At 42.2% G+C, this 8,463-nt stretch overlaps 1 protein-coding gene across 7 annotated transcripts in view; it reads left to right on the top strand.

Annotated features, from left to right (window-relative positions):
- The first annotated feature begins 48 nt into the window (after positions 1–48).
- The window catches only part of MARCH8 (membrane-associated ring finger (C3HC4) 8, E3 ubiquitin protein ligase), a 111,990-nt gene continuing 103,575 nt past the window's right edge, over positions 49–8,463 (top strand). For 4 of the 7 annotated variants that reach the window (XM_010854470.1, XM_010854472.1, XM_010854482.1 and 1 more), the window contains exon 1: positions 49–181. The gene's annotated coding sequence lies outside the window, so the exon portion shown is untranslated. Of the gene's footprint in view, positions 182–330; positions 699–1,951; positions 2,016–8,463 lie in introns of those variants that run through there. The other 3 variants (XM_010854471.1, XM_010854478.1, XM_010854477.1) reach the window with 2 other exon arrangements.

Here is an 8,463-nt window from a genome sequence, read left to right on the forward strand (position 1 = left end):
CCGCCCCACCCCGGGCGAGCACGTGACGTGTGCGTCACGTGACGGGCCGGTCGGCGTCCTCCCGCGGAGGGGTGTAAACAGGCGCTGCGGTGGCCGAGCTGCAGCGTCTGCTGCGTCCGCGTCTCCGGCATGCTCCAGGCCGGCGGGGGCGGCCCTGCCGCGAGCTCAGCGCCCACTTGAGGTAACTCCTGCGGCCTTCCGGCCGGCGTACCCCGCGCCGCGCGCAGCAGCCGGTGCCAGGCGCCGTCGAGGCCGGCCGAACCCCTGGCCCTGGCAGGGGGTGTGGCTGCCGCCCGGCGGTCCGCGACAGGTGGGCGGGTCGGGGGCGGCCGTCCAGGTCGGCGGTCCGTAGCACCCTGGGCCGGGCCCGGCGCGGAGCCGGTCGAAAGCAGGCAGCGACCCCGGAATGTGGGCTCTTCCGCCCAGGCTCTCTGGCGCCCTTGGATCCGGCCAAGCTGGGGGCCTCAGGAGCCATCGGGAAGCTGAGGGCCCAGGGCTGCCAACGTGGAGTCCCAACTGAAGTCCTGCCCGCGACGGGCTGTGAGACCTTGGGCAAGTCAGCCCTCCTCTCGGCCTGAGTTCCCACATCTGTAAAATGCAAGTCTGGACTAGATGATTTGTGAGGACCTTCCGTTTCTGACGTGTGTGATCTCGAGAGAGACCTGCATACCTTGGCAGCTGCCAGAGAGAAAGGATAGGTAGATAGTTTGTCCTTTAATGTCTGAATTTCTGTTTGACTTTCAGTTTTTCATCCGACACGATTTGGATTGTTGTTCACTAGGGTGCAGTTTTTAATCGAAAACTTAGAGAAAGTCATAGTGGTTGTATGTTACTTCCCCACCCCCACCCCCAGCCCAGGCTTTTAGGAATACAACGGAACCTTCTTTCTTAAAATCTTGTTTGGGACCCTGATACGTAAAAAGCAAAATCTTTATCTGCCTACTGTCTTCCTCCCCCTTCCCCGGTTCCCACTACCCCATGAGGCCCCTGGAGATCCCAGGTTGAGAAGTGCTGTTACAGAGCGACTGTTTTATGTATTTGTTACTTTGATGGGATCCGGAAGATGACTGTAATGAGTATATGAAATTTTCTGTTTTTTCCTTTGATTTTGTCCAACTCTATGTCACGTAGTATGTGCCGCATATATAGTGGAGGAAGGCCCCAAATTTCCTAGAAAGACCTTTCTCTTTCCATCTTTTGTTGCATCCCCGTCCCGGGAAAGGAAGTGTGTTGATAGTGAGACCTCATGCCTTTTTGCTGGTTTAGCTGCTTGGGCACAGAGTGGGAATGGAGGACTTCGCGAGCCTTTTATTTGAGACCAACTGAAGGCACTAGGATATTTCCTCTGAAAAACAGGAAAGTTGGGAGAGTATAGGAACTAAAATTGTTAGAGCCATGGACTAATGTGAACACATTCCAAATTTGGAACCCTGGGGCAAGAGAATTGTGGATTGTGAGAGAATTGTGTTTGGGAGAAAAGAAGATCCTGTTTCATGTAGTGAGTGAACATAAACAGAATCTGAGGAGGTGGTGTGTAGGCACAAAGATTGCCAGGAGGATTTTTTTTTAAGCTAAGAGAAATAGTTTCCTATTATTTTGTTGTTGTGTTGTTCATTCTTTTTTTTTTTTTTAAATTTTTTGTTTATTTACTTTTGACTGTGCCGGGTCTTCGTTGCTGCAGGTGGACTTCCTCTTGTTGCAGTGAGGGGGCGCTATGCTCTAGTTGCATTAGGGAGCTTCGCATTGCAGTGCCTTCTCTAGTGGCGCCCAGGTTCTAGGGCGCAAGGGCTTCAGTAGGGCTTCAGCAGTTGGAGCGCGTGGGCTCGGTAGTTGCAGCCCCAGAGCTTTAGAGCAGAGGCTCAATAGTTGCGGCACTCTGGCTTAGTTGCTCTGTGTGGTATGTGGGATCTTCCCGGACCAGGGATCAAACCCGTGTCTCCTGCATTGGCAGGCAGATTCTTTACCACTGAGCCACCAGGGAACACCTCCTAATTTGTTTTTGAAGACTCAAATTGGTAAGTGTATTAAAATTAACAGTTATTAAAAGTGGAAAACCATAATTGAGAGCTTGTCTCCTTGGTGCTTCAGTGAGGTGAATGAAAATTGGAGTTCTGGTGCACCATAAGTGGAACCCAAGGTGACCCTCATGTATTTGTGTTTTCTCTTTTCAAAGCAGACTCACTTCCTTGATCGTTGGCTTAAGTAGGCAAGTCACTTCCCTTCTTGGGGTCATAGTTTCTGCTACTAAGTGAGGAAATTGGACTGATTTTGGCTTCCCTTAGGGTTGCCAGATAAAATACAGAACACCCAGTTAAATTTGAATTTCAGTAAACAATGGGTAAGTTTTTAGTGTAAGTATTGCATAGGACTTGCTTTACTAGAAATTCATTGTTTATGTAAAACTTAACTTGGGTCTACTGTATTTTTATTTGCTAAATCTGGCAACCTTAGCTCCAGCATTTTTGTCTTCTTTAAATTAGTTCCAGGAAGATTTTATAGATGCATAGACAGGGGTGAATTGATTCAAGCAGTCAAGACCCCTTGTTTGTTATCAGTAGCAGTGTCTGGTTCTTGAAGAATTGCACTGTTTCTAATTGGTTTCCACCCCCACCTGCCATGTAGCAATTTCCTTTCTGCCATAATCACATACTATTTAGGTTTACCTTCTTGGTGGTAAACAATTTAAATAACTGAAAGAAAAAAAAAGTTGCCAGAATTTCTAAAAGCAACAAAATTGGATCATGAAATGATATATACTGTTTTTTTCCTAGAAAAAGTACTTTACAATCCCACTTATTCTCCAGTTATCTGACTCACTTGAAGACATTTTTCCAAAGCAGTGGACTGCTCCAACAGTAAATAATCCTTCACGAAGTCCTTAGGCCTTTTGCTTTGGCAGCCTGTGAGTAAGGAAGTGACCAGCATAGGCACTGTAGACATTTAGTTTTAACTGTTTATCAGTTTTGTGTTTGTTTTATTTTGAAGATTTTCAATGTTGAAATTCTTTTTCAAGGAGTATAATTTTTAACTCTTTATTTTGAGGATGAAAAAAAAAAACCACAAAGAAAGCCCCGACTAGGCCTGATCTAGTTTCTCTGCTCAACTCACTCTGAAATTCCTGAAGTTTCTAATTCGTGTTTTCATCTAACAGCCAGTAGCAGCAAAAGCAAGAGTGCCTCCTTTGAGCCGGGCTGAGGCGAGCAGTGTTCTAGTTCTTCAGGTGCTTAATCTGACAGAGGAGTTAATCATGTGCAATCCAGGGATAATGTGATGAGGACCTTGAAGTGACACAAACGTGGAAACTGAGAGCAGGATCAGTACCCACCAAGTTAGACTGGATGGCAGAGCTTCCTGGAGGAGGTGGTATTTAATCTGAGTCAGGGAGGTTAAGGTGGCGTCAGGAAGACAGGCTTACAGAATTGTGGAAGGATGCTGGAAAGGGCAAGGGAATCCATCTTTTCAGTTCTACAAAGCATACACTTTGTTGGGTTGAAAATAGTTGATAATTTTGTTTACATGTAGTTTTTGATTCACTGTGATACTTGCCATCTGCGTTAAGTTTATTAGCGTGGTACTGCTTCGGTGAGCATCTCTGCATTACAAAGACCTTCAGATGTCAGTGTAGCTCTTTGGGAAAATGTTTATGAAATACGTCACTCATGAAACCATATGAATGAGGAACTCACAGTGAGTTTTGAAATTTTATTTTAAATGAAGACATGTTTCAAAAAATTTTAAGGATTTTCTCTATATTTTTCTTACTTTTTAAAAAATGCAAGATTTATATTTATTAACATTAAAAGATACCTGAGATATTGTTGTATGAAAAATGTAGACCATAGACGTTTTCTCATATGTTTTCTTTATGAAAGTTTTATGGTTTTAGGTCATATATTCATATATTTAAATTTGTGACCTATTTTGGGAGGGCTGATGGAGGTGTGTGGTGTGAGGTACGGGTTTGGGTTCATTATTTTCCTCTATGGATACACAGTTGTTTTCGTATTATTTGTTGAAAAGACCATCCTTTCCCTTTTGAATTTCTCCGTCCTTTGCCTCCTGAATTTCATTCCTGTTGGAAATTAGCTGCGATGAGTGTGTGTGGTTTGTTTCTAGGCTCTGTCTCCTCTTGATTTATGTCCTGGTGGCTCAGAGGTTAAAGCGTCTGCCTGCAGCGTGGGAGACCTGGGTTCCATCCCTGGGTCAGGAAGATCCCCTGGAGAAGGAAATGGCACCCTACTCCAGTATTGTCGCCTGGAGAATCCCATGGATGGAGGAGCCTGGTAGGCTGCAGTCCATGGGGTAGCAAAGAGTTGGACACGACTGAGCGACTTCACTTTCTTTCTTCCTTTCTTTATGTCAGTACTGTACTGTCTGCCTTACTGTGGCTTTATGTATGGCTTGAAATTGGTCTATAAATCCTCCAACTTTGTTCATTATTTTCAAAACTGTTTCAGGTATTTTAGGTTTTATGTATTTTCATAAATATTTTAAAATCGGCTTGTTGTTTCAAAAACTTATTGGAATTTCAATTGCAATTGCCTTGAATTTCTGGATCAATTTGTAGAAAATTGCTATCTTAATAGTGAATTTCCCAATCAGTCATTTATTTAATTCTTTAATATTTTGCAACATGTTGTTTTTAGTTTTTTAGTGTATGCAGGTCCTATACATATTTTGTAAAATTTATATCTTTAGTATTTTATGGTTTTTGATGTCATTATAAATGGATTTAAAAAGTAATTGTCCACTTTTTCATTGCTAATATGCAAAAATGCAATGGTTTTGTATATTCCCTCTGTGTCACACAGCATTTCTAACTTCACTGATTATTTCTGGTAGTCTTTAGGGCCGTTTTTCAGGATTGTCTATGTACGTAATCATTGAATAATGACAGCTTCACTCATTTATTTCTGCTTATTGCTTCTTGCCTTCCCTCCTGCCTTTCTCTTTTTTTCTTTTTTGCCTGAGTGGCTAAACCTGGCTAGAATCTCAAGTCCAATATGATGATAGAAGTGGTAAGCAGACATCCATGTTTTGTTTCCAGTCTGAGGAGTAAACATTCAGTCATATACATGATACAAAATAAAGTGCTAACTATAATTTTTTTAATGTTAAATTAGGCTTAATAAAAGTTAAAAGCTTCTGTACTTTAAAATTTAAACTTTCTGTACTGTTTTAGGGCTTCCCAGGTGGCACAGTGATAAAGCATCTGCCTGCCAATGCGGGAGATGCAGGAGGCGAGGATCAGTCCCTGGGTCGGGAAGATCCCCTGGAGGAGGAAACGGCAACCCACTCCAGTATTCTTGCCTGGAGAATCCCATGCACAGAGGAGCCTTGCGGGCTACAGTCCACGGGGTCGAAAAGAGTCGGACGCTATTGAGCAACTGAACGTGTACACATGTACTGTTTTAAGACAAGGAAAACATGTGCTTCAGTGGGGAACAGATATTTGCGATTCATATATCTGACAAAGAGCCTTCATCCAGTCTATGGAAAGGACCTCCATAATCAACAATGGGCTTCCCTGGTGGTTTAGTGGTAAAGAATCCACCTGCCAATGCAGGAGACATGGGTTTGATCCGTTTGAAAAGATTCCCGTGGAGAAGGAAGTGGCAACCCACTCCAGGATTGTTGCCTGGAAAATCCTATAGACACAAGATCCTGGCAGATTACAGTCCATGGGGTTGCAAAAGAGCTGGACATGACTTAGTGGCTAATCAACAACAATAATCAATAATAAGGCACACAGTGCCCAAATCACAACATTGGTAAAAGATTTGGACAGACCCTTCACGAAAGAAGACATTTAAATTTTTTGATAGGCACTTTAAAAATTCTCAACGTATCTAGTCATTTATGGAAATGCAAATAAAAATGAACAGCTGTTTGCCTACAGGAGTGGTTAACATTTGTAAGACTGACAATAGCAAGTGTTGGTCAGGATGCCGAGCAACTAAAACTTGCATAAATTGCTAGTAGGAGTGTGTGATGATACAGAAACTTTGAGTAAGTGTGGCAGTTTTCTGTTAGGTACATATACTCTGTGGTCCAGCAATTCTATCCCCGATTATAAAATAAAAACTTAATATCACAATTGACTTACACCTCAGTGTTTAGAGATCAAAACTGGAAATACGCCAAATGTCTATTAATGAATATACAAATAAAGTACTACGTAGCAGTATAAAGGGAACTATTGATAGTATAAATTTTATGCTGAACAAAAGCCCCACACAAAAGAATGCATACTGTATAATTCCATTCACGTTGATCCTAAGCCAGTAAAACGAATCTATAATGAAGCAGATTAATGATTGCTTGCAATCAGAGGTGAGGGAATTGACTGCAGAGGCACAGGAAAGAACTTTTTGTGGTAATGAAAATGTTCTGTCTGAATTTTGATTGGGTAGTTGTTACACTACATACACTTTGGTCAGAGCTTTTCCAACACTTAATATGGGTTCATTTCATGTAAAGTAATTTAATACACTTGATTTTTAAAAAGCAGGGGTCTAAACAGCATTTATAGAATAAGCAAATATATTTGTGTGTATGTAATGATTTTATTTAAAATCCTTTAATGTGTAAGCACATGGACATGAAATGTCCCGAAGCACGTCCAGATTGTTACCAGCTGTGTCTGCTGGTGGAATTTTAGGTGATTAATAGAATGATTGGACTTGTATATATTATTTGAATTATTTTTTCAATGAACTTATCTTGACGAAAAGGAAGGTTTTTTTTTTTTTTGTCTTGTAGATATTTTATTCCTGGATGATTTTGTCCTCTAAATACTGAATAAACGTTGTAATAAATCTAAACTATGTTTTAGAATTTAAACACTATTGCTCTGTAGTTAGTACCAGTTAAGACCAAAACCTCACGTTACCTTCAGTGTGCCTCGGTCTCCCCTTCCCCCCGTCCTCTTACCTCCCCGCAGACATGACGGCTGCGCTCAAGATCCGTGTTTCTCGTCTCTTTACCGCGCGCGCCTCTCTAAGCTGTGTTGTTTGTACCCGTGCACTGTGGAGCTACTGACTGGAATCACACCGCGTGCACACGTCTGTCACTCGCTTTCTTCTCCTGCATAATATGACCCCACGTTCATCCGTATTTTCACGTGTGGTTGTGGGACATTGATGTTTCACTGTTGTATTGCGTTATGTTATATGAATAGTTCACCGTTTTACCTTTATACTGTTGATGAATGAACACGTTGTTGAATTCTTTCGGGGCGTGAGCAGCGGTGATGTGAGCATTTTGTGTGTGTCTTCTGGTGCGCATGGACAAGACTTCCTCTGAACATATAATTACTTCTAACCATAGCTTCTGTGTTGTAGGGTAATGCATTTCTTCAGCTTTTCTAAAAGTATTTGTTTTTTATTGAACTCTAATGAATTACCACAAACTTTAGAGGCTTAAACCAAGACATGTTTTAATCTCATAGTTCTGTAGGTCAGAAGTGAGCTTGGCTTGCCTGGGTTGTCTGCTTTTTGTCTTAGAAGGCTGAAATCAAGTTGGGTGGGTGAGTACATGCTGAGTCGCTTCAGTTGTGTCCGACACTATGTGACCCGTGGACTGTAGCCCTCCAGGCTCCTCTGTGCCTGGGATTCTCCAGGCAAGAATACTGAAGTGAGGTGCCATGCCCTTCTCCAGGGGATCTTCCAGACCCAGGGATGGAGCCCTCTTCTCTTATGTCTCCTGCATCGGCAGGTGGGTTTTTTCCCACTGGCGCCACCTCAGAAGCCCCCAGGTGGGGTACATTTATTCGTAGTTAATTCAACTCTTCCCATACTATTAGTGGGTATTTAGCATGCTCTGATTTTTCTCTTTTAACAGTATTGCACTGACCATTCTTGTGTAAATGTCTTTGAACATTTATGGGAGTGTTCTTGTAGTATAGAAAGCTAAAAGTGGAGTTGTCTGGTGACGGGGATTGAAATTGAGTAGTGGTGGTTGTCTCAGTTTTTATTTCCTCTGCATTTCCCCGGATAATGTTGATCTTTTCCCCATTTTTTTGCCCATACTATCTATTGGCAGTCTCTTTATTTTTCTGTATTTTAAAATTAATGTTTAAATTTTTATCACAGTAATACTTGGATATTGTGTAAAAAGAGTAAGCATAAATGCTTGTAACGAAACAGTCACCTTTAGTTTTCTTGTTTGTTACGGTGGTTACCTCCATATTCCATAACTTAATGCTTATCTCACTGTTAATGATTATCAACTTTAAATGTTATGCATTGCTGTCCTGTTTTGAGAATGTGGGCGTCTTGAACTCTCCTCACTTATTTTCTCCATTTCAGTTATGGTTATAGTCCTATTTTTATTGAAATCAGTAATTAGTATTTGCTGCTGCTGCTGCTAAGTCGCTTCAGTCGTGTCTGACTCTGTGCGACCCCATAGACGGCGGCCCACCAGGCTCCCCCGTCCCTGGGATTCTCCAGACAAGAACACTGG

Source organism: Bison bison, unplaced genomic scaffold (genome assembly GCF_000754665.1).
Source record: "Bison bison bison isolate TAMUID 2011002044 unplaced genomic scaffold, Bison_UMD1.0 scf7180017864341, whole genome shotgun sequence".
Lineage (NCBI taxonomy): Eukaryota > Metazoa > Chordata > Mammalia > Artiodactyla > Bovidae > Bison > Bison bison.